At 40.5% G+C, this 27,201-nt stretch overlaps 1 protein-coding gene across 1 annotated transcript in view; it reads left to right on the top strand.

The window, feature by feature from the left end:
• Positions 1 to 27,201, top strand: part of PCCA (propionyl-CoA carboxylase subunit alpha) — a 276,404-nt gene that overhangs the window by 7,607 nt on the left and 241,596 nt on the right. The gene's annotated exons all lie outside the window — the stretch shown is intronic.

Here is a 27,201-nt window from a genome sequence, read left to right as displayed (position 1 = left end):
GCCTTTGTTGTTTTATTGCTGTGTGCTATTCCTGTATGTTTTATTTTTGAGAGCATTTATTCTTATGTAATTCTGTTATTTTAAATAAACCCTTTTAAAATGTGTTTTGATAGGTTTGGATGACTCTTAAGGTATGCTAGGTCTACAGAAGTCTTAGATAAGACTTGGCTAGTTTGGGAAAGTGACTATTTAAAGTTGTATTCACTCTTTTGCCTGGGGCTATGAGTAAAGGAGTACAGACAGGCAATGGTGACAGTTAACTACCAGCATATCTGAATGAGATAGGGTCTGAGAGAAGTTGTAGGTGTGGGCTGTGAGATAGGGTTTCTGAGAGCCAGTGGATTGGTATGCTGTGCTGTGAGAGCTAATGCTAAAAGTTTTGCAGTAGTTCTGTCCCCTGCTCCTAAACTTGGGCTACCTAAAATTATAGAGAGGCTGACCCAAACACAGCTACTATTATATTCCCCGTTTGGAAATATCTAGCACAATGATGATAGGATAAGGAATAATAAGTTGTATTACATATCATGAAAAAAGAGAATGGACTCTATTCTGAATGGAGTTGCTATTTTTGGCATTAGTCCTGCTTTTCTTATTTTTGTTTGTGTAGTTTCAATCAGAGTCAGTGAAATTCTGGAAAATATTTTCACGTGCATGAGTTTGGATTAATAACTCTGGCTTGAGGCGGTGTGTTTCTGGAAACCGGCAGCTAGGAATTATGGTATGTATGGGGAAATTGATAGTCCATAGGCAATATTTCCTGTAACTGTTTTGGTGTATTGTGTAGTAAGTTGGTTTATGCTAAAACCAGTCATTTATCCAAACTAAGTCACTTGTAATTGGAGAAATTACTTCCAATTACTGCTTGGAAGTGCAGCCCAAATGTACTTCAGTAGAAGTTACTTTTCTTGTATCTTTTGAGAAGTTAAATAATAGAATATTAGAGATGGAGAGTTTTCTTGGAGGTCATCTAATCCTACCCCCTGTTCAGCATAGGGACAGCATCCCTGACAGATGGCCATCCAGTCTCTGCTTGAAAACCTGCAATAAGCTCACAACCCTTCTGTCCAGCCTAAATCTATTTCCCTGTAGTTTCAACCCATTGGCTCTAGTCCTGCTTTCAGGAACCAGTGAAAGGAAGCTCTTCCTTTTAAAGTGTGACAGCCCTTTAGAGATTTGAAGATGGGTGTTGTATTGGTCTCCTCGTCTACAGACTAAACATACCATGCTCTTTTAAATGTTCCCCATAAGACTTGATTTCCAAGACCACTCATCACCTTAGTTGCCCTTCTCTGAACCTGCTCCAGCTTGGCAATGTTCTCCTTAAAACATGGTACCCGAAACAGAACATAGTATGATCTGACTAGTGCAGTACATAGTGGAATTATAACTTCTCTTGATTAAACTTTATGCCTCTGTTGGGCTTCATCTTATTGGTATGGGCCCCTGGTGGAGTCTGTCAAGATCATTTGGAGTCCTAATTTAATCTTCTAGGGCAGTGGTTATCACACGTTTAGCATTGGGTCCCACTTTTTAGAATGAGAATCTGTCAGGACCCACCAGAAGTGATGTCATGACCAGAAGTGACATCATTAAGCAGGATAATTTTTAACAATCCTAGGCTGCATTCCCACCCACACTTACCCAGGAGTAAGTTCCATTGACTATAATTGTTAAAAGTATTTACATAGTAGTTTGTTAAAAGTACAGTTCTGTAACATTTCCCCAAATGCAGTCACATACCACTGCAGCATCAGGTCTAATATAGTAAAAATAAAATATTGAAATGAATGTGGACCCACCTGAAATTGGCTCGTGACTCACCTAGTGGGTCCCGACCCACAGTTTGAGAAACACTGTTCTAAGGTGTTAGCTGTCCTACCCTGCTTTGTGTCATCTGCACATCTGATAAACACCCACTCTACCCCATCATCCAGATCATTTATAAAAATGTTGAATGGTGAAACACTGAGTTAGGGGCTAATGGAGATACATTGCAGCATTTTCTTGCAGGTCCCACTTGTAAGATCTAATTTTTGATGAATAGGAAATGGAGGCGGCTTTGATAAAAAGTATTTGGAACCTGTTTTCTACTTGAATCATGTAAAATGGGCATTGTGTTTCCTACTTTTTTTGGTAAACTGTGAAAAGTAGATGTTTTTGTCTTTCATTTTTGTGTTTCTTTTAAATAAGGTCTTCAGGGTAACAATACTTCCTTCTTCATGAGTGTAATGTTAGTAGTGGTACTGTGTACAATAGGTCTCTAACTTTTTGTCAGTGCCATACATACATGTAGTTAAAGTTTTTTATGATAAATGAAGAACAGGCTAACGCTAATTAGATGGGAAGAAAAAAGCTATAGCATAAAGCAGTGAATGAGGGATAATTTTATTTGGCATTTTTAACACAGTGGGGAATCCATAGCCATAGAATGTAATGAACTATAAATTACTAGAAAAATCCCATGGGAAAGTAATTACAGGAATTTGTCGAGTAAAAGATTATTACTGTTTACTTCAGTGAAAGTTCATTCAGGTCCCACCTGTCATCTTAGTCAGAACTTCAGGTGTCTTATCTAATACAATATTTTTTAAAAATTCAAATATCTTGAATCAAAGATATCTTCTGTAGGTTAAGAGTATGTTAGTATATACTTTTCATTTTTTTTATCTTTACTAAAAATATACAAGTGAGTTTTAACAACAAAAGTGAAGATATGTTTAGTTATTACTCTTCTTGTGCCCATGCCCTGCACCATACAGTGAAATTGACAGCTATCTTTTGCTGAGCTCTTACTGAAATCCATGGGAATAATTTAGTGCTGAACATTGACTGCATTCTCCTGTGTAAACTAAATAATGTGTAACTAACAAACAGGAGGTGTACCTAAGGATACTTCTAGGATTCAATGAAGCCCAGTGTGGTATTGGGTTTATAATATGACGTCTGGGAGTAATAGATCTAAAATATAAGTGGCAACATGATCTGATGTGGGTAACTGTTTTGGGATTGGGATTGTAGATTTTTTGAAACAATTTGTGCATTTAGTCTGTTTAGATGATCACATACAACTAATGATGTGTCGTTTCTTGGGCTTGTTATGTAAAATGACTGCTATGCAGGGCCTCTGAGAGGAATTTTACCAGGGTGTATGAAGTTTCTTTTGGGCCCCTTTGCAAAGGGGGAAGTGGTGAAACAGAGTGGGGGGTGGTGGTGGTGGTGGGTGAACAAAGTGGGGGCAGGGAGGGGCCAAACAGGGTGGGGGGAGGGTAGAAACAGCTAGAAAAGTCTTTGGAGCCCAGGTCTACCCACCCATGTGGCATCAGCAGCTAGATACAGTAATATGGAAAACCAAATGCACTCAGAAGTATCTCTAAAATCTTTTAAATATAGAAAATCATGCAGAAAATTAGCATCATTATATTTAGGTTCAAACTAGAATGGAAAGTGTCCAGTGCATACCAGAATTTGCTTCTGCAGCAGCTGCAGCCCAACAGCTGTGCCCCTGAGCTCCTATACACTCCTTCATGGTAAGCAGATCCACAAGCCAAGGAGTTATTATAGCAGGCCAGTTTTCTCCCAGATTTGACACTGTGTTAAGGAGTGTCATGTATGCATTCCTTGGCTGAGCATATTTGGCTCACTAATAGCTGCAGTAGCTGCAGCTGCAAGCTTGTGGTAGTATCCCCAGCATCCCATGCAGGCAACAAGTCTGAGTAGATAGGAAAATTTCCAGGAAATTTCTGGGTCTTCTCCATTAGCTCCTGGGCCCCCGTTTTGACCCTGGGCCTGGGTACAAATTATCCCCTTTACCCCCTGTATTGGAATCGCAGAAGATCTGGTGAGGAGGTAGATGTGGTGTCAGCAGTGGCCCCTTTAAGGGCTGGGCATCCAGCAGAGTGTGCTGTACAGCTGCAGCCACTTGAAGGCAATAGGGCCCTCAGGGATATAAGGAGCACCTGAGGCAGGAAGGGTTGTAGAAGGAGTGCAGGTAGGAGAGGAGACTGACTTGGCTTATTGATTTTGGAATCTGACCTCAGACTGTGACTTGGCTTATTGACTTTGTACTTTGACTTGGATACTCTGACTGATTTGACTGACTACCTGGAATCTGACCTTGGACCCAGCTGACCCAGAGCTTATTGGCTCTGGACTCTGATTTGGCTACTCTCATTGATCGAACAGGCTGTGGAGAGTTGAGGTGTGCTGCTATACTGGGAATGACTGCTGCCTCAGGAACTGGGTCCCTGCAGTTTAAGCAGGCAAGCTACCCTGGTGGTGGAGTCTAGCAGTGCTGCTGTAGAGAACTGGGGCCATTGTTGGGGAACGAAAGGGAAGCTAATTAGCTTAGAGTGGGCGTAAGTTCCCTAAGTGAGGCTTGGAGTGGGAATCTGGCAGAACACCCCTCTCTCCTAGGCCCTGCTGCTATGCATTGTTACTAACAATCCCAATGATGCATTTGTTGCTCTTGCTTCCCCCCCCCCCTTCATGTATTCTGTGTATTTTTATGTATGTGATAGACTACAGGTAGGATTTTCTAGAAATGTGTTTGTTTTTGTTATGGTAGCTACTTTGAATTTTCTTTTTTGAAAAGCGAAGCAGGATATGAAATCCCAGTCTTCTGAGGAGCTCTGTGATTAGGAACACTGTATCCTTCCTTTTCCACTATACACAATAGAATTCCTTGAGGCTCTGGAAAGATCCTATCCAACTCTTAGTATGACTGTTGCTTTCAACCATAGGATCCTTCCAACCAGCTGTTCTGTTTTTATGGAGAAAGGCAGGATATAAATCAAATAAATAAATGTCTTCATCTTTTCGCTACTAACCTTCCAACTAGAAGAATTCCTATCCAACTCTTAGTCAACTCTGATTCAGTCCATGGCCTACATGGAGCAGTCAGTCAAATTCCAGAGTGAGTGGGTAATATGCTACCTTTCCTTTTTCCATATAGTCCCCAATGGGACTTATTTTGTTGTCTTCCCTGAGGAAAATACCTCTTGAATTCCTGGGTACCTGTGCTTTCTACCAGTTGTCTAAAAGGCACTTCTAGCAACTTATCTATGTCGGTGAATTCATAGCTTTGTGTGAACCAGTCTTACTTAACAGTTCTTTAAGGATTTGTTAATAATAATCTACTGGCAGATTTTCCTCTGAAATCTAAAATATTCTCTTAATTTCACAGAGGATGCTATAACTAATGTGTTTTCCTTACTCAAATTTGGATGGTGAACTCTTGTATTACCTTTACATTTTGGTTCTTTGTTGTGCATGTTTTGCATCCAGTGTTGATGGAACTAAATCTTAAAAAAAGAATAAAAAAAACCCACCTCAGTCTTCACTGCTTACAGTGCTCTGTGAAGAGAGCCCTTATTATTATTATTATTATTATTAAAAACAATAACAATAACAATATTTATATACTGCTTTTCAACTAAAAGTTCACAAAGTGGTTTACAGAGAAAAATCAAATAACTAAATGGTTCAAACTAAATCAAATAACTAAACTAAATAACTTAAATCTACTTGTTAATATTCGTGTTGGCTTGTTAGGAAAATCTCGCATTTTTTAGAGAGTTTTTAAATACTGTACTTCCTCTCTGGATCTCCTCTTGCATTTCATTAGGTCTGTGGCCACTTCCACTGTGTTCGTTAGAAGCATAATCATTGCTGTTGTCCGTAGTGCAGCTACCTGATCCATGCCTTCCAACATTTAGTGAGAGAAAAGGAGCCAGTGCCCCTAGTCTTCCAGAGCTTTCTAGAACATCCTGCCTGCTATTTGTCTGTCTCGATGTATGTGCACTTGCATAGTATACCTGCAGGTGGTCTTCATAGGTAAATAGGCTTATGTAAAAAAAAAAAATACTGATGATAAATGGACTCCTATGCCAATTCATTTTTCTGGCCCTTGCATGTGCCAAAGATATGCAAATGCATTTTGTGTTTAAGTTCGTAGCATGGTGGGGGCCAGTGAAGTTGGTAGTTAGTGTCTGTATTTGGTAGAGGGCATGTACTTGACTGGCAACACCAGAATTGAAATACGATCAGCCATGAAACTCACTAGGAGACCTTATGAGATTAAATTGGGACAAATTCCAATGGCACCCTATATGATACCCGAACATTTTTGGAGGAAGGGTGAGATACAAATGGGATAATAAAATAAACTTGGAGTTTCTTAACTTGTACTTGTATTTTAGAATACTCGTGCTTATCAACTTTTCCTTGGTAGCAGCTGTTGCTGGAAGCTTGTTGGTTCTTTCCAGTTTCTGTTTGTTGGCTCCCAGTGCAGTTTTTAAAAGGGAAGCTTAACTAGCTAATGTTTTGACAATCAGCCCTGGCAAGAACTAGAACATGGTGGTGAAAACAGAATGTATTGTCTAGACTAGACTGAGGCATTTCATCTTATTTACCCATATTTGAAATAGTTAAATGTTTCTCTCAAAAACTGAAGACTTTTTAAAATTTCATTTTTGCAAAAACGAATGGTGTTATGCAACTAGAGTTACTGTGTTTGAAGGGGGAGGCAAAGCTTCTCCGCCCTTAGTCTGAATCCTCCCTCACCAACCTCATATCATATACCATTGTGAATGCTCCCTAAACTATTTCTGAACTTTCCATCGAATTCCCTCAAAATTCATAGATGATGGAAAGTTCAGAAACTGTGAACCAACGGCACTCGCAAATCACTTTGTCGACTTGTTCAATAAGATTGTCTGTCACCACAGATGCAGGGGAGTACCAAGTATGTTTTAGAAACCATACATGATGGTTCTGTATGAAACTGTGACTAAGAAACTAGGCTATCACAGGTTTTGTGTGAGGTGTGTGTCCTAAAACACACAGACATTCACAAGTCATTCACATAGAGCAGAGACCGGGGTCCATATTGGCATTTTTTGATGATGGCGTACAACAGCGTATGTCATGCTACGACAAGTGCATTAATTCAGGTGCTGATTACATCAAGAAGTAGCGTGGTATAGTAACATTTGTGCACAATATAATTGTTTTCTTTCATTCTTGTTTTTTTTAAACAGCCTTCCAAAAGTATACTTTCTGAATAGCCCTCGTATAACACTCCTAGTAATTCATCTCATAGTTCATCTCATTGACTGTATACTTTTTAAGATTATTCATTAATAAACTCTCATACTAGTAAGTAAAGGAGCTTGGATTGAAAACTTTCAAGATGGAAAATTGTGCTTATGCTGTGGTGTAATACCATAGCCTTTCTTGGATAGACCATAAATGTTATGATTTAATAGTCATAGACTAGAGGGTGCAGCTCTCATAATACATAAAAACATAACATACTACATAAAACAAAAACTACATAAAAACAAGGCCTTACCCCCCTTTTTTTATAAAAACCCTAAAAATCTATGCCAGTGGTCTTCAGACTTTTCCAAGGAAACCTAGCAGATGTTAACAATAATAGTGGTGATAAACGTTTCGGAAACACAGTGTACCCTGCGTTGCAGTGGAGAACGACAGGCATGATTTGAATGAGTTACATTCAGGTAACATTCTTCGTTCATGTGCAGTAATGACGAAGCCAAACAACTTTGTTCAATACCCTACATAAACTGAGTGTGTTCATGCTATGTGGGGTTCCTTGATAGATGAGTCAAGTGGAAAATGGTTCCTATAGGGTAGAATTATTTTTTTAAACCATTTCTGCACAGCCCACAGGTGTACATATTTGATCCCTGTTGCGTATGTGCAACGTTGGGCAGAAATGACTTTTAAAAAACCACTCATCTCAACCTTAATACTGCTGAATTTTTGGGGGGACAATTTTTTTTGTCTCTGTGAAAACGACCTGTAGTGGTCATCTACACAGGCGCTGGGCTTAGCCTTGGTAACATGGCAACCAGCAAGCAAACTTGCTAGTTCCCCCCCACTCAGGCATGCCAGAGTGGGCCAGTTGCTGAGTCTTTGCCCAGAGCCTGTAAACAAAGGATGTTATGAAAAAGTGCATATCTAGGAATGTGTATTGCGGTCAAGCCAGGGCCAGCAGGTTTCTTAGCAGTGCAGATTTCAGCAACCTTCAATACTTTTCCCTAAGTGTCATCATGTGCTTTGAGAATGAATAAAAGTCTGAGGAAGCTAGCCGGGAGGACGGACTTCTCTCTCAATCTCATTCCGTCCTACTTCCGGCTTAGCTCTCCCTGCATCAACCCTCTGAATGTTTGTTGTGTCTCTCATTGTTTTTATTCCTTGCTGTTCGAGTTCTAACTTTCAAACCCTCAGAGTGCTTCTGCTTTTAGCACTTTTCCTCAGGCACCAAGGTTCAAAACCCTGGGTGCTTCCCAAGCAGCATTGCGTTGCAACACGACCATTATATATTTTTTAAAAATTCTGGTGCATGTGGTTAAAAATTTTTGCTTCTTAAAAGTAAAATTTGTTGTAATTTCAGATGACACTTTGCATTTCTTTGCAACATCTTGCATGCTTGTTGGTCTAAGGAAATAATTGGTGACTTTCACCCTGTCCTTTATTCTCCCATGTCTGCAAACTTCTTAAAACTGTAGCTGTTTGGCAGTGATCTTAAAACAAAAGCCAACGGATATTCATCAGCCGTATACAGTTATATCTTATCATGGTGGCCTGCTGTTTGAAATATGATTCCTGGTGTGTGTTGCCTTCCTGTCCCTAGGATTCAGTAATGAGAATGAGTGGTGTCTTGTGTGAGTCCTCATGGATGATTGACAAAGAGGTGATGTGACTCATCATTTATCAAGATATTATCATGCTTACCCTTTATAATGTATCCCTGCTGTCTGGGGAGATGGTAAGGACAGCTATGACTTTGTGATGTCAAACTAATTAGTGTTTTGTTTTTAGTTTCCAGCTGAACAAACTGGAAGCTAATGATCAGGTGAATTAAGCTGGAATGCATTAGGGTAAACAGAGGTGAGAGGACCTCTGGGATGAGCATATCAAAATTTCATGGTTTTTTCCTTTAAGTGTTGTGTCTTTCAGTTGCTCATTCGTATTCATTTGCTGCTATAGATGGCATCTAAAGCAAACTACTCGGCCATGCTGTGGAGTGGTATATAAATTAACAGTGAGCCCTTGATTTAACCGATAGAACAAAGGAGTATCTGTTAATGCTGTAAGTCCATTAAATCAAGAGCATTTATGACAATGCACACATGTATGCGCAAAACGTATATGGCTAGTTTTCAATGCAGCAGATGACTTCTTTTATTTCCAAAGTCTGTTAAATAGAGATCTGTTCAATTGGAGGCTCACTGTACAAGATGCACAAGCTGCTTTATGTTCTTAATGGTTGCATTTAGATTAACTATTAGAACCACTGATTTACAAATGTAATTTAAAATTCTTTTGGCCCAATCCTAACCAACTTTCCAGTGCTGATGTAGCTGCAGTGCAGCCCTGAAGTATGGGAACATTTGTTCCCTTACCTTGAGGAGTCTCTGTGACTGCCCACTCACAGCAGGATGCAGCACATGCTCCGTTGGTGCATGCTGTGTCATCACTGGAAAATTGGTTAGGATTGGGCTGCTAAATAGATTTTTAAAAAAATATTGGTTGAATATTGTGACGCATTATGATAGACTGTAGATACTCACGTATAGTACGTGAAATTTCTGCCAAGTAATCAAGCTCCAATTATCACTTCGCCTGATCTCCAGGTCAATCAGTGGGCAGAGCCTTTCCACTCTAAACAGTTTCGTTTCTCAAGCGGCAGGCAGGCACCAGGCGGGCAGGGGCAGGGCAGAGATCATTTCTATGGCAACTGGGAAATTCCAGCCAAAGTTAACCTTTTAATCTCCTTCCTTCTGCTGCAGCAGGTTCTGGTTCTGCTTGGCAAATGCTTGCAAAGCAGGTCTGTTTTTTGAAACACCAGGATGGGACCCTCCTTCCCAGGCTACAATTCAGTGCACCATTACTTAAGAATAACACCCATGGAAAGCAGTGGGTCTACTTCTGAGTAAAAAGGGTTGCAAATATATGCAGCTGCATCTCTCTACTGCGAATTGAATTGCACACTCCCAGTTATATGGTATGGGTTGTATGTTGTATGTAGAGCTTCTGGCTTAACACACCAGACACCTTAAAGGTGGATTTGATTCATGGTTCAACCTTTTTCACTGGTATATCCCTTGGCAGCCCATTTCCATAAATTGTACCTTTCCTATTAGCAAAATGTTTGTAATTAATAATACAAGCCCTCATCTCCCCCATATGAAAACCCAGACTTCATGTATTCATCACAGTGTTTTCTCTTTTTATCTGCTTGAAGAACAGAAGACTCTGCCTTTGCACTGTTTTGCACCAGAAGTGTGCTGAGAAATTCTGGCTGATTGATCACTTTCCATACTACGTTTGAGCTTTTTTACTGTGCTGGTTTTCAATCACTGGTTCATACATGAATTGATGACCAAAAACTAGCTATTGATGGGGCTTTCACAGCCAGCTAGCTACCTCCCTTCCTGCCTTGCTGGTCCTTGCAAGGCATTCCTGTCTTGCAAGGCATTCTGGAGCATGACCTGCATTATTACATTCTTTTTCAAGTACCCCTAAAGGTCCTATTGAGTGTCCCTGGGAGTACATGAATACCAGGTTGGGAACCACTGTTCTACTGGTATGTAGTTTACAGTACACTTACTCTGATAGTGTTTACAAAAAGGTGGTGACCAGAATTTAAGAAGAATAAAAATGTATTTTATGATCTTCTACTATGTTTTTAATAAATTAGAGACTATAGTTCTTAGGTAACAATTAGCGGTAGGTTATTTTTTCGGATCTGGCCTCGGGTAAAATCAGACAAAACTATAGTCAGGCACCCCCCTAAGTTTAACCCCTGACTTGGATAACCCCTGACTTCTATGACCCTCGCATAGAAAATTCCATGATCGTTGGCTCAAAACCTGCCTCAACCTATCTGTGGGGTTGACTTATAGGCGAGTATCTACAGTATTTATAAATGATTAAAAATTGTTGTGTGTGATGCCAGCTGGGTTTCTGGAACTGATGCAGGTAAATTTAGAGAGAATATCCTTCATTATGGTGGGAGAAATTGTGTCCACCAGAGAATTCACTATACAACTATGAAAGGAAGCCCTGCTTGCACAAGTAATTTATTAGGGTGACTGATGCTACTCTCTTTATTTTAAGGTAAGTCTTTTATACTTGCCCAACTCATATGAAGCTGCCTTTCACTGAATTGCACTACTTGTTCCTCTAATTCAGTATTATCTACTTGACTGGCAGTGACTTTCCAGAAAGTCTTCTCTCAACCTTACGTTGAGATAGTGGAGATTGAATCAGGGCCCTCTTACATGCCAAGCATATTCTTTACCACTGAATTACAAACCATTCTGGATATTGTAGTTCTATATGTGAGTGGTATTATTTTTGGATATCCTTTGTTTTTGGGTACTCCTTTTTTCATCATGTTTTGTTCTATAAGTATTGTAGTTGGAACCCAATCCTGTGCATGTCGACTCAGTAAGTCCGATTATATTCAATGTGGCTTACTTTCAGGAGAGGATGTATAGGATTGCAACCTTAGTGTGTCTTATTTTGACATTTTGATCCGGCAAGCCCACTGTCTGAAAATTCTGCAGCCATAAACTGAAATTATAATGTGGTAAGTTCATTCTAAATGTGGAGAGTTCGACTTTGATAACTTGAAAAGAAATATATAAATATTCTTAATAAACAAAAAATAGTTCACAAAGCAGGTTACATAACAAAATAAATCAATAAGTGTTTCCCTGTCCCCAAGAGCTCACAATCTAGGAAAAGATACTGAAGAGACACCAGCAACAGTCACTGGAAAAGAAGGAATGCAGACTCACTGACTAAGCTGTGAATGTTGCAGAAGATTCAGAATAATTAATTATGAATTATTCTGAATAAATGGCCCCCTGGAAGAGGGCCATTTATGGAATATTAAGAATCAGTGCAGCTCTTTGGAGGCCACTCAAGTTCAGTTGGCATAGTTGTTGGGAATCTTATGCATGGATTAGGGATATAGAGGCTAAGGAAGTAAGGTAAGTAATATGTATCATAAAACTGTAATCAGCCAGATCCATGGCTGCAAGTGCATAGTGGTCATGTATAGGTGTAATACTGCCCATCTCTTATCTAGGGTTTAGGGAGTGAACAGTGAGATTACATGGGCTTTCTCTCCCCAGCTTCTCTACTGCTTATGAGTTCTCCCCACTGTCCACCTGCCATGTTAAGCCATGGTTTCTTGTTATTGCTATAGCAATATTAAAACAGTAATTGATGGGACCTGCAGTATAGAGTCATGCCAATGCAGGCTGTCTATAACTATAATATCCCTGATAGGTAGAAATTTTTATTGTACATGCGAAATAACGCAAGATTATTCAAAATTTGCGTTGAAAAAACAAAGCACATAAGTTGTGATTGTGTGATGAAAAGTTGTTCCTACTACTTTGTGCTAAAAAAATGCTTTTAGAAAAACTGCCTACTGATGCATGCTATGGACTCCCCCCTATAAATACTGGACTATGCCTCTGTTCTGTGCTGTTTTCCATGCTCCCCCTTTACTTCTTCCAACATCCTAGCAGGAGCTCTGTAATGCATGTGGGCTGCACCTGCTTTCACTATATCACCAATATCTCCTTCCTAGTGCATGTACCGTCTACCTGAACACTTTTATTCCAAGTTATTTTTTTAAAAATTTTACTTGGGGTTAAACATAACACTACTTTTTGCTTTTTCAGTTTTTTAATTTACCAGAATTTGTGAAAAAATAACTACCTCTACCAATAGGTGTATATGGATAACCTTTACCTATGATTAACAGCCCCCAAAGTTGACTCCCAGAATTTGTAACTAGTTTCAAATATTGAGTTGGGAATGAACTCTTGTTAATAGTTAATTGTGGTTAATATTGACGCAGATAACCATAGTTAAGTGCTGTGGAGGGAATTCATAAAAGAGCTGAAACATTGAGAAAACAAGTATCTATGGTTATGGGGTGAGCAACGTTATGTCTGTACTGGCCCATTATATTATACTGGTATTTCTCAATATGTGCTCCTTGGAGCCCTGGAGCTCCCTCAGCCTATTGTCGGGAAAGGTCTTGGAGACATGTTTGAGAACTGCTGTGTTACAGCATTAATAGACTTTAAAAAACTTTTTGGTGTGATGTTAAATTATCTGTCTTTATAGGAAATTTATTAATAAATGTGCTGATTTAACAGAAGCAAACACTATTATTGAGACAGTTTTATTTCTTCTGACATCATGTTACTATTTATTGTTAAATCCTTATATTTGATTTTAAATAAACTTCTCTGTTGCATTTTGTATGTTTTACCTTTGGTGGAACCTTCCCCCCTTTTTGCTTTTTGGTGGGAGTAAGTAGAGTAGAATCCCTGGCAGAAATTTGTCCAGACTAATATGGCTAATCAGCAACATTATGTTTAATTGGGGAGCCTGCGGTATAATAGCAGGAGGCTGAAGGGAATTATTTAGCATTAGCAATGGCTCGTCTGGGAGTTGTGCACTAATCAAGGAGCTTGTGTGTTAGCTGTGGGGATGATGGGAATTATGACGATTATGACATGTTAGCACATGTCTGTGGGAGAAGTGGACAGGCAACGAGTTAATCAAGAAGTATATTAAATAGCTCCCATGCTGATTTCTTACTACCCTCTGTACTGTCTATCAAGGTTTTAGATTTTAAGGAAAAATGCCTTCCCTATTCAGTGTTGTGTATATGTTTGTAGATAGCGTATTAAATCTTAAAAGCACTTTTGAGCGCATGCATTCTCTGAAGGTACACTGCTAAAGTAAAAATATGACCATTTTGAGATTGCTTTTAAAATGCTCTCTTTAAAAATTCTGCCAGCTTAACCAAACAAGCCTGTACGTTCTCTGCCTATTTTCTGCCACTTCTGAAAAAGGCAATTATGAGTTACCTCTTTTAAAATGATGAGTAGTTCATGTGTTTCTGCAAGCTGTTTAATATTAAACACTTGGTGTCTGCAGTCAAATCAAAGCGTTAATCTTCTGCACTGTCAAAATGCTCCAAACCTTGCAGAAAATATTTTTTCCCCCTCACTGTTGGTAGGTGGTCTGTTTGTGGGCCAGGTAAACCCATTCTGTGCCCAGCATGGGCAGAATCATGCATTTCATATCTGTCATGAAACTATCAGTTAGAAATGCGCATGTTTCTAGGAAGTAGAACTAATAAACTGAGTTCACTTTTAAAGAAATTGAAACATTTCATAAATCCACAAGCAGACCGGATTATATCTCTAGGTAAACTTATCTTACAGTTACTGTGCAGATGAGCGCACATTTTTTTATTATTGTAAGCGCTGCCAAATTTATTAAAAACTTCCTACCAAACTGTGACCTTCATGTATTAACTTAATTAAAGCAGTATCATGGATGCTACTCAAAAGTGTTAACCTGTAGGAGGTTGTTATTGAAATCCATTATCTATGGAGTCAGTATTAGTGGTCAGCAGCATCAGAAGTAAAACTGCAAGTAAGGCCCTCCCTTGGGTGCTGTGAGCCCAGCGGGTTAAACTGTCAAAGCTTCTTAAAGGGACTGATAGCTATGACCCCTGGAGTCGTAAGTAAACCAATCATTTGCCATCAGCAGGGAATATGACTTTATTTAGCAGGCAGAAAAAAATTAATTGCTAACAGGAAAGAGGATTGGAACCGTCATGTGTGCAGTACTAAAAATATGTCCATATCTTTACGTACACCCATGTATATCTTTTGGCATGCAATTTCTTAGATGTTATGCTTTCTTGGTGTGTTCTATGGAAAATAAGGTTTGTACATGTCTCTTTCCATGACCACGGTTTGACCATGTGCTTGTATGGATAATGTATGAATGGTACAATCTCAACCAGTTGGCAGCAATTCATGAAAAAATGTCTGCAATGGCTATAGGAATTGTTCACATATCATACAAACACCTGTCTGATGATCGTGGGACTCTCCACCTTCAGAAGAAAACTAAGGCTGTTTTATTTTATATGGGGTTTGATAACTTTCAGTACAAATTTGCTGTAAGTTTTTATGAATACGAAGATGTGTTTTCCAGTACTGTAACATTAATACTAACACATATTAAAGAACAAGTAGTATTCTTTTGGTGTGCCTCTTGGTATCTGTGATGAAGCCTTTCCAGGTCAAAGACCTACACTTGCTTGCAAGGATCCTCCACCTCTTAAATTTTCACTTTAGTTAAGAGTTTGGTTTGTGAATCTGTGGGTTTGGTTTGGTTTGGTTTGGTTTGTGGTTATATTCTAATATAAACATGCCATTTTCTGCCCCCTGTTTTATCATGTCCTTCTGACTTTTACCTTCATACTCCTGAACTGTGTTGGCTTACCTCTGCTGTTTTTTGGTTACTTTTCTGGTCTTCTACAATTTGGCTTCTGCCCTTTATTGAAGCGGCCCTCACTCACTAACAGTCACCTTGCTACCAAATCCAAAGTTCTCTTTTCTATGCTGCATCCTCTTTGACCTCTCTACTGCCATGGACAGTTGACCAACTAGTATAGCAAAAGAAAGTTGCTGCTCCTAGCTGTCATTATTATTCCTGCAATTGTCTGGGCAGGCTAGTGGGTGTTGGAGGCAGTGGCATCTACATCTCAGAGTACCAGGTGTATCTTGCTTACCTTCCCTTTCCTTCTGGCAGAACATTAGCCACTGCTGTGTAAATATCAGTGCTTACATTGTCAAGGAGGTGGGATATGGCAGTAGTAGCAAGCCAATACTTTTGCCACCTACTGGCTGGATACCTCACAGAGGAAGAGCTGTCTCTATAGGAGGTAGTTCAAGTGCAGAAGGGGAATGGGTGGGTGGTCCCAATTCTGCCCCTGTTGCTAAGGGACCATGTGCACAAATGCTGATGGCTCCCATGTGATTGGTTGGGAATTGGAGATGGACTTCTCTGGTTAGTTATCCAGTGCCAGTTCCCTCTTGCTGAACTTGTTCATCAACCTCTGTCTGTCCTCCATGGAAACTAAGCCTAAGTACACCTGACCAAAATGCATTCATTTTTATGTTTGTAGAGGCTAAGTTTTGTTGGGAGGTGACACACCTGCAGGATTAGACCTGGTTTGTCCACTAGAAAAACTTACAGTGTGTGTGTTCTCACAACACCATACACCAACAGCATCTATCTCACTTCTGCAATCTATCCTTGTTCAGTATTTTTCTTTGTAGGAAGTAACTAATGAGAAACCTTGTTATCATATTATTCATAATTGTTCATGGTAGTTATATAGACCTTCTTCTAGTCTGGTATTATCTAGCAATGTTTTCTGTTTGTAAGACTTGAAATGATAAACTGTATGAATTCTGACATTGAGGGTATTGACTGAAATCAAAAAACTTCCATGCCCCTTCTAAAGCGCATACCATTTGAATGTGATAGTGACACATGGTATTGTCTCTTGACAATCTATGCCAGGGGTGTCAAACTCATTTCATACGCAGGGCCACATAGCATTCATGATGCCTGTTGAGGGCCGGAAGTGATGTCATTAAACAGGTCATAACCAAAAATAAACACGTTTTTCTCACTTAGGGAGTTATTAGCTGCAAATAACAAAAGAGAAAATATATGAATCTTGATCATATTTCAAGATATGGGAGAGCCCAATTTTCATGTGGGCTGCCCTTTCAGCAGCAACACCTCAGCGCTACTCAGCAGCTGAAAACCTGAGGGCCCTATATAAAGCTTCCGCGGGCCGGGCCGCATGTTTGACACCCCTGATCTATGCAGTTGCAGCCTGTCTCTCTTTCTCCCTCTCCAAACCCACGTTTTCTGCAGTTCTTGGCTGTTAATCCCTTAGTTCTTCTCCCCAACTGAAAAAGTATAAGTACTACTGTACATTTCTTCTTTTTCTTCCCTTTCCCCCTATCTGTGTTGAAATTGTGACTGTACAGTACGTTCCTTGGGAAATGAACCTGTACTTTTCACTTATGTTACTGTATAAATCATTAGGGTACAAGAGAACAATTATAAGTATTTAGAACTGTTTAACTGATAATGTGCTAAATACGTTTTTTGGTATGATAGTTCTCAAGAACAGTTTCTTTAGTCTCCTTATGTGGTCGCTTGTTCTCACACATAACTAATTTCATGTCGAAAGGTTTTGAAATGTAACATGTAGAAATAACACTATATAGTTCCGCACTAGTTGTGTTTCGCAGTTCTGTGTCTTCCAGAAACTTCACTTTTGGCTGATCTTGAAGCTTAATACTGCCGAGCAATTTCACCATCTACCTAGGTTAATATTAAAGTTCTTTAGTATAGTACTATGTACTCTATGTCTGAGTATATTTTAGATTAGCCTGCCTGAATAAGACTTGGCGATGGTACCTCCTTCCTTAGTTAACAGCTGAAAGTTGGATTCAAGATAATTTGCATTCAATTGATTTTTAATTCAGGACTTTGCTATGCCTTTGTGTGTGAGAGAGTGAGAAGCAACCTTACAAAGGATTTACTCATTACCCTCATTTTATGGGACAAGCTAATTGTAGTTTGTCTTGCTGAGCTGTATTATGCTGTTTGGGTCAATTGAGTGAATCCACTTTACACTGAAACATCATTCATTGCTTTGTAATATTGATTTGAGCTAAAAAGGATGGCTAGTTTGATTAGGTTTCTTTGTGTAAATGCTCAAGATTCCAGCTAATGTTCAAAACAGACTAACTGCATCATAAGTAAAGGAGTGATGTACTAGGTTTTTCAAAATGAACTGGGAAGTTAAAGTAAAAGAAGAGGGACTATTATGGAGTGTTGCTATGTCTTGTAGTGACATCAGAATCTATTCTCTTAAGTTCTACAAATATAAAGGGTTTACGTACTCTGCATAACTGGGACAGTAGGTGATCCCAGATGCTCATCTATTCTGAGAGACTGGTGTGCTGTGTTCATATGTTTACTTTTAATTAGACATTTACATTCAAGTCAGTGGTGCCTGCCAAATGGAAAACACCTTTGGCTGTTTAAAGTACAAACAGGGTCCTGTGAAAACAGTGCAAGTGGGTGGCTTTGACATTATGAGTAGGTAGCTAGTCGGATGTTTCAGGTTTTCTCTTCTGCAGTGACTAGGTCTATATGGTGGGGAAGGGAGAAGGATCCCACAATTGTTTTATTCATCAGACTCTATCAGTATATTTTTTGTAAAATGCTTGCTGGGTATGCAGAACTTTTAAATAAGCCACTACTGTAGTTTAATTTTTACTCTACTCCTTCCCAAGGGTAAAGGCAGTTGACAATTCGAAGCAGCACTTGAAAAAAAAAAGGCTTGTCCTATTCTGTAAATATGTTGATGCTGAACTAAATGGACAACCCTCAGTGGGAGTAATTGCATCTGTTGTCTTAAATTGTAGCAGAGGCAGTAGGTTGCTGTGGGTCTTCTAGATATTAGACTCATAAACCTAACTCTGGCATAGTCAGGCTCATAAGCCTGTTCAGCTTTTAGAACTCAACAGTTTCCAGACTTGGTAGAGGGAAAAACCCTTCCAAAGTGTAGGAAGTAGCATGAGCTGGAGTGGCATGATCTCCTATTTGCATTTGTCTTTTGACACATGTATGATTAGCAGTTATCGCTTTACTCCTCTTTCCTACAATTCTAGATATAAAATGAAAACTTATGCAGTTTTTTAGATCTTTTAGATCTTTTGTAGATCTTATGAAACCATGGAGTCTTGGAGCTAACCCTGCCTCTGTGTTCTCTGCCTCTGTAGCCCCCCCTCCCTATGGAAAACATTTATCTGTAGCAAAAAATGCAGTCCATGGTGAGAACTCCTCCCTCTCTTGGAGAGAGTTGCTTACTGCAGAGAAGCACTCTCCGTGGGGGAGAGCAGGGGATGCCATTATAGAGTAGGTTGGAGCTTGCCACCATGTTTGTGCTGGCCTCACCTGCCATATGTTCAAGTAATAATGTAATGGGTAATGGCTGGGCAGGGCTTAATGTCTCTCTTCATTCTCTTGCCCACACTATACTCCTAAAATAAAATTAAAAATTAAACCATGTTTGGATTTTGACTGTTTTTTCTTAGTTAAGACAATCCAAGAACATGATCTCAGTTTTTACTGTTTCTTTGTAATTTACAAGCAATGTATGTATAAAATTTATACTTCACGTATGATAACTCATTAATGGTGGCCAAACTCCTGCAAGTAATTGTCATGGATGACCTGACAAAAGCTCACCTCTGAATCTCTCGTAGGTAGGCAGATGTACTTCATCAGTCTTTCACTCTGCTAAAGTTTGGAGTGACTCTATCCCCTTCAGCCTCATTTGTAAGGTTTTGAGAGCCAGGCCCTCCCATTGCAATCTTCTCCTTGAAGTTTCCTGGTGGATCTCCACATATACTGGTGCCACAGTAGCCTTTTGGCTAAGATCAAGTGTAGTGTGCAGTTGCCCTGCCAATGTAGAAACCCATCAGCCTATGGATGCACCACAAACGTTGCCACAGCACAACTTCCATTTTGCAGCAGCTAAGATCAGGGAATGTCTGCTCCCTTCTGGTGAATGCCAGGTGCTCCAACCATTGGTAATGCTGTTCAAACACTCACCTGAGTCCCTTTTTGTTTTTCAGTACTGCACTGTTGCCATAGGGGACTAAACATTGGTCCTCTGCAAGAGCTCCACTGCAGCTTGCTTACCTTATCCCTCCCCCCAGGGAAAGGTAATGTCCCAAGCCACTGTGCTCTCGCCCCCTCAGAGGGCACTACTGCTTGTACACTTGTGGCACCATTCTCCCTCACAAACACTATGCATTTCAAGACGGGCAACAGGTGTGACTGATGCTGTTATCAAGTCCCTGTTACTCTCTGTTTCACCTTGATCCCTGCAGGCAGCTGTGGCACAGGTGAAGACACTGCTGATCCCAAGTGAAGCTTGTAGACTCCCTGAAGTGACAGGTGTGAACCCACATACTGCTTGGTGAGGTTGCTGACCTGCTTGTTCCAGTTCAGCCTCTGTAGTTTTGCAAACCTCATGGCAAGCAGTGAACCAAGTGGTGTATCAGACCCCACAGGAACCTGTTACTTGGCTGTCTGTTGGATAACTTGCAATGACACAACAGACCTGCTGGGAAGAGGTGGTTGGCAAACCTGCCTGTTGGTTTCTTTTTCAGGTGCAACTCTGTTACTGATACAGATCAATAAAATCTTTGGTGTAGTCTTTCTTGTTGTCTCTGTGTTAGCAGACAGGGATCTCTTATATCCACCCTAGTTGTTTCTTACGTCAGGTGGCCTGAGGGTGGGATTCTGTGGGGGGGGGGGTGCTGTCTGATCTTGGGGTTTGTAGCATTGTCATTCCATTTCAAGGAATGACTTCTTAGACACAGAGGAGGGGGGCACTCCTCAGTGATCGTGAGCCTTCTAGTCTCTCCTGCCAGTGGCAAAGGAACGGGAGGACAGCATCCTGATAGTCATACTGGCAAGTGCCAGCGATGCAGCAAAGGACATGGTGCATGTGTTGGTGTGGCTAGCTGGATGGGCCACTACACTAAATACCCTGTGTCACATCCCAGTCCAGTGATTGGCACATGCAGTGCTTCCTCTGATAAGTCCATGTGCTATAGCCTCCCAATCAGATGTGTCTATTTGTAGTGCTGCAAGAAGATAAATGTCAGGTAGGGTGCTGTTTCCTGTTTTACCTGTTTCCTGCTGTGTCTGGGTGGTTAGAGAGCAGCTTTGTAGAGTGGCTAATATGGATTCTAGTCTTGCCTCCCTTTCTTCTGTTGTTCCTGCAATGAGTGCTTCTGGCCAGTCATGCAAAAGGTGAGTGCCTTGCTGGTAAAAACAGGTCCCTTGGCTGGACGGGAACCCATCTCTTCTGGCTCCCAGCCTGTGCCTTTGTGCAGTGATCCACCGGCATGTTGCTTTGCCTAAATGGTATTGAGGCTCTCCTTGTGGCTCCCCTGACAGTGTTCTTCCACTGTCAAAAAGATTTCTTCAAGCTGGCAGATGCCCTCCACGGGGACTTGAAACTTTGCCATGGAAAGACTTGTGTGTTTGTTTCACATGGCTACCCTCCTCCAAGTGAACTATCTTTCTACCTCTGTTCTTCACTGATCAAAAAGTATTCCTTGGAGGTGTGTATTTATGTGGGTGGGATGAAGAGACTTGAGCGCTGGTTAAGTGGTCCCTAGCAGCTCTTCACTTTTGTCTCTTTGCTGTTGATGTCACTGTGACTCCTGTAGGAGTTGGGGTGCTGTGGCATTTCTGGATTGTCCTTTGTATTAGTCTGGTGCCCTTTGGGGCATTTCTCCATGGTTGGGGGTGGTTTCCGTGATACTCATCCCTGGTGGCTGGCATGGGGGTATCCCTCCAGCACTGGCTTTGCAGCTACCCCCATGCCCTGCTCAGTTCACCCTGCCAGTGCTTCTCTGGCTGCCAATGTTGGGGCTTTTTGGATGCAGCGATTGGATGTCACATGGGTGATGTGCCAGGCACCAACTTCATAACAATGATGTGCTGCATTCGGGATCCAACTCTTTGGATAACAAGCTGTTCAAGTGTTTCTGTGGACACTGGGGATGTTACTGCAAAGGGCTGTGCCAGTGTTCTTTTGGCAGGTCAGACTTCGCTTTTGTTGTACCAGTGTTGATTTACTGTTGGCGTGGCATTGCCAGGACAGGCTTAGGATATGACACTGTGTGTTATCAGCACAATGTTGAAGAAAGATTGGGCCATTATCATAATTTTATTATTTTGTGATGACTGAAGTAGAATTTTTGCAGGTGGCTGTGTGCCTTGCTTGGTTGACTGTACTGGAGATAAATAATATATCTAGAAGGAAATTTCTGGAGCCATTTGTGACCTTCATTGGAAGCTGATGGATGCTGAATTCATTCTTGACAGCATTTCTTTAAACTGGACATGGAATGTTGCTTGTTGACAGTCTTTACAAGTAACAGTTTTTTCGACCCGTGCCAGTTCGGATCCAAACCAGGTTCCAGAATGGAAACTCTGCTGGTAGCATATAAAATTACTTTTTTACTTTTACTGTTTAAAAATATAGTACAGGTGGAGCCTGTTTATCCATGGGGGATCTATTTCTGGACTTCCCCCCATGGATACTGAAAATTGTGGATAACGAAATCTGTGGTCTTCTGGAGCCCACCTAAGCTTGGAATGTGACCGGAGCTGTTCTGAGCCTTGCCAAAAATCAGAAGTAGGCAAAAATGGCTCAGGACAGCATTCTGAGCCTTGGAGAGACCGTGTGCCACTGCACATGGCCTCTTGGAAGCTCAGAAAATGTCCCAGATGCGACTGGAACAAAGTTCTAGTCCAGTGTTTCTCAAACTGTGGGTCGGGACCCACTAGGTGGGTCGTGAGCCAATTTCCGGTGGGTCCCAATTCATTTCAATATTTTATTTTTAATATATTAAACTTGATGCTACCATGGTAAGTGACTGCATTTGGGGAAATGTTACAGACCTGTACTTTGAACAAACTACTATGTATATTTTTTTAAACAATGCTAATAAATGTACTAACATGGGTAAGTACTCCTGGGTGGGTAGGATTGCAGCCTTGAATGATCAAAACTTCTTGCTTGATGATTTCACTTCTGGTTATGACATCACTTCGGGTGTTTCCTGACAGATTCTCATTCTAAAAAGTGGGTTCCGGTGCTAAATGCGTGAGAACCACTGTTCTGGTTGTATGTGGGAGGTATACAGTGGGGCAATCTGCGGGTTCGGATCCCGCGGTGAGGCAAATCCATGGGTGCTGAATCCGTGGATAAAGAGGCCCCACCTTTAATTGGTGGGTAACTGCATCTATGGAAGTCGGAGGATTGTGACCATGATGTACCTCTTTGGCAACTTTCAATAGAATAGATCAGTGGTTCCCAACCTGGGATACATGTACCCCCAGAGGTACTTGCCAGAATCTTTAAGGGTATTTGTAAAATAATTGAATAATGGCGGAAAAAGGCAGGTCTGCATTAAAATGCCTTGCAGGCTGACATTAGATTGACTTGCAGGGCTAATTTGAGGGGTGCAATTTATGGAAATGGGTGCCAAGGGGTACGCAAGTGAAAAAATATTGGGAACCACTGGAATAGATTCTTGTGTCCTTCTGGACTGCTTTTACTGTCTGGGGTTTGGAATGCTGTGTTACAGTGGTTTCCTTCTTTACTGTCAGATTAACAACTACTAGGAGAGTTGTATTTGGCAATAACTGCTCTTCTATGTGGGATTTGTTCTGCAGGATACTACAGAGTTCTGTCTTGGTTCAAGTTTTTGAGCAGTAACCTCTGGATTAGGGATTGCAGTGTGCTCTTTGTGAGCCTGCCTTGTCAAGATAGTTTGGAAGCTGCAAAGCTACCATTGTTTGTCTTCTGCTATCTGATGTTTATTAACCAAGGCTTTTTATGAATTTAGCTGCTGATATTCTCACTGATGTATATTTGTACTTTGCCTCTGTTATTACTTGTTTTCTTGTTGGTTTTTTAATCAGTAGTGTCAGCTTTTTTGGAAAAAAATTCTGATATCCTAAATTGATCTAGGATATGATTTAACATTTTTCTTTGTTTTTAGAATTGGCAATAATACATTGTACCAAAAGTATGTAATATTACATTTAAGTGCTATATTGATATTTTCAGAAGTTTTCCCAATACCTCAGAGGAGTTGAGCTGAAATATTTGATTAGGGGAAAATAATCAATGAAGTGCACTTAATGTGACTTCAAGCATTTGCAGTTTGATGCTGCTGTATTCTTTGGAATTTTTTCCCACAGGAAAATAATAGTAGTGAAGCCTTTTCCATTCTACTTTGCTGTTTATTTTTAAATATAGTTGGTTTTCTGTCTTGTGTGCTACCCTGGGCAATTTTTCTTTAGAAAAGCTGCATAGAAATGCCTCAACTTGTGTTACCTCTCATTTTGTGTTTAGAATAAAGTGCTACAGGTTGTGTCTGAGGTAAGGGCTCCTCTCCCCCTCCCCCCTTCTTGACTGATGGTTTGAAAATATTTCTTTCCTGCCTCTCCCACTCTTTGAGGTAGGTTGCAACAATATTTGGCTAAACTTCATAAAAGCCAATAAAATGACTAATAGCCCAATTCTATTGCTGACTGGCCCATTTCGTGGAGGAATTTAGGATAGTGCAGGGGTGTCCAAAGTTTTTGGCAGGAGGGCCACATCGTCTCTCTGACACTGTGTTGGGGGCCAGGGAAAAAAAAAAGAATTAATTTACATTTAAAATTTGAATAAATTTACATAAGTTTACATAACTGAATATATTAAAGATGAACTTATATGAATGAATGAAGGTCTCGCAATAGCTCAAGGCCTATAAAAGGCCTTGCACAAAGCAGGGCTGACCTTTCCTTTGCTGCTGCTCCTGCATCACAGATGTGAAACAGCAAGCAGTGGAGGAAGCCCTCATCCCACAGCTCACGCGAGAGGTCAAACAGTCGCCCTCACAATGAGAGCAGTTGCGTTGGGCCAGTGTGGGCTCCAACAAATCTCCGGAGGGCCAGAGGCTCATTTTAGACTAGGGGCTCCCTGAGGGCCGCATTGAGAGGCCTCGAGGGCCGCAAGTGGCCCCAGGGCCGGGGTTTGGGCACCCCTGGGATAGTGGAACAGAGTTCCACTGTTGTAAAATGGCTGCAGCCTCCATTCTGATATTAGAGGTCCTTCTTTCTTTTCCCTTTTGTTTATAGAAGAAGCATGCTAGTTCAAAGGAGCCAAAGATATGCACAGGTGGAGTAGAAGGGCGAGTTTGACTTTGATAAGCAGTTAGTGAATAGGATAAAGTTTGGAAATGTGGCAGATGAAAAAGATGGGGTGTGGCTTTTAAGTTCTAACAAAGTTGACTTGGAGTTACTAGTTTCTCAGTCTTACTGATTTGTGGCTGTTTGTCAGGTGTGTTGTCTGCATACTGTCATTGGACCCCTGGCTGCTTACTATGCTCCATTTTGGTACATTTTGCCCTTTTGAATGAACCTAGCATCAGTAGGGCTAACTGATAAGTTTATATATGTATTAAAATTAATTTTTATATACCTCTTTTCAGCAAAAAGTAGTTCACAAAGCAGTTTACATAGCAAAATAGCCTCAAAATGTAAAAATAGTTTACATAGCCTCAAAAGACTTGCATAGGCTCAAAAGTCTAAAGAGATGCCGAAGACACCATCAACAGCCATTGGAAAAGGCACCATGCTGGTGAAGAGGGGCAGTTAATAATAATAATAATAATATACAGTATTTATATACCGCCTTTCTTGGTCTTTATTCAAGACTTTATTCAAGGCGGTTTACACAGGCAGGCTTATTAAATCCACGCAGGGATTTTTACAAATTGAAAGAAGGTTCTCTCTTTCAAGAACCACCACATTCAAGATGTTACACTCCGATCTGGTTTTAACATTCTGGCCTCCATCCTCCCACGCTCCGAGCAGATGGAACAGCTCAGCTGCAGCTTGCCGGCTGCTTCAAGGTCGCACGGTGCCGGTGGCCTCGAACTGGCGACCTTGTGGATGTTAATCTTCAGGCAAATGGAGGCTCTACCCTCTAGACCAGACCTCCTGCCCTTGCTAAAATCCCTCCCTAGACCAGTTGCTCATCCCTTGCTAAAATACCACTTTTACACCACTTTTAAAGGTGCCTCTTCGCCCATTTAGCAGGCAAGTCGATTTTTGCAAGGTTTTGAAGAACTGGAAAGTGTTATCCATTGTGTTTGGAGCTCCATATCTACTGCTGCTCTAACTTACTGATTCAGCACTGTTGTTGCCAAGGGAATTTGGGTTGGCTACAGCTTGTGGCGCTCACCACTGTAGTGTTGCAGTGCTGCAATGTCATGGGTGCTTCCTAGGAAGCACCTGGAAGGGCCAGGAGTTGCCAGTTGGGTTTTCCCAGGTGGTAACAGCCTTTTTTCTTTTTTACATTGGCCCTGTTCAGATGATCAACAAACCATGGTTATATTAGTATTGTTTAATTGTGACTGAGGAATTGGGTTTTGATCTTGGTTTCATATCCTGGTTTGTTATTTACTGTTAAGCTGCAGCCCCTGAGTTTGGGTGAGATGAAGAACCATGTTCAATAAACCAGGATTCCTGTATTGCATCTCTTGCCCAAGCTGAGGAAGGAAGGGGAGGGGGGCACATGAGTTTGGTTTGTTGGGTCATCTGAACTTGACCTATGTGGTGAAAGTTGGTGTGCACGTTCAGGATCATGTTTTCTGCTTCTGGTACACTCAGTCCATAAATCTGAATTTATGGAAATCTGAATCTGAGAGGTGGAAGGTGGGATGCAGAAAAGAACACACTATGCTACCTGAAACGTGCTCTCTTAATGCTATGTTTTCACTAGTTCATTCTGATTTAATCAGACTGTAGTGGTTATAGTAGCTTATCCATTTAGTTCTAAAATCTTAACTCACTGAGAATCCATCGGAGGGAGTGGAAATTATATATTTATAAACTGTCTTCAACATTAAGAATTGAGGGAAAGGTAGATTTCAAAACTGTATAAGCCAAATTCAGTTTAGATTTAGCTACATTTATCTAATTCTTTTAAATTCTTCATTTAGTGCTTCAGAGCTATTTAGATTTTCTCTTTGTTCCTGTTCTTGGATTATTTCCTGAATTTTTTTCTAGTATGGCACACTTTTAATTTCATCAAAAGAACTTGCTGTTAGACCGCATCTTAACTGCTCCTGTTTGTATTTTATTTCTCAAATTTGTCTTCGAATTCTGCAGTAGGAAAAGGAAGTAGCTGTGATGCAGATGCCTGATTATGTATATCTATATAAATATTATTAAATAGTACGCATCTAATAAATACAAGCCTTTTTCTGTTCCTAATTATTAAAACGACAGATGCTTCATGAGCAATTTTTTGGTCCCTTTTGAAAGATTAGCTGAGCTTCTGTAAACTATGCCAAGCCTAGCTCTTTTAGATGTTGCCTCTAGAACATGTGCCTTTCAAAATTAATTCTAAATTGTGGGCAAACTATCTCTGGCTATTGCTTTCATAACTCAGAATTGCTTTTATTTTTTTATTTTATTTTTTACAATTGCCCTTGTGAATAAAGATAAGAATGAATTGGGGAATCAAACCTAAGCCTTCTTAAATAATTCTCAAGATTTTCTGGTTCACGTGTAGTGATATTGAACTCTTTAGTCATAGGCTTTAATTTGTGCATGGTGCTGACCTGATGCTGTGCAGGGAGATTC

Source organism: Tiliqua scincoides, chromosome 3 (genome assembly GCF_035046505.1).
Source record: "Tiliqua scincoides isolate rTilSci1 chromosome 3, rTilSci1.hap2, whole genome shotgun sequence".
In the NCBI taxonomy this organism is placed as follows: Eukaryota; Metazoa; Chordata; class Lepidosauria; order Squamata; family Scincidae; genus Tiliqua; species Tiliqua scincoides.
Note: the sequence above shows the minus strand (reverse complement) of the source record. Positions and strands in the feature narration are given on the sequence as shown.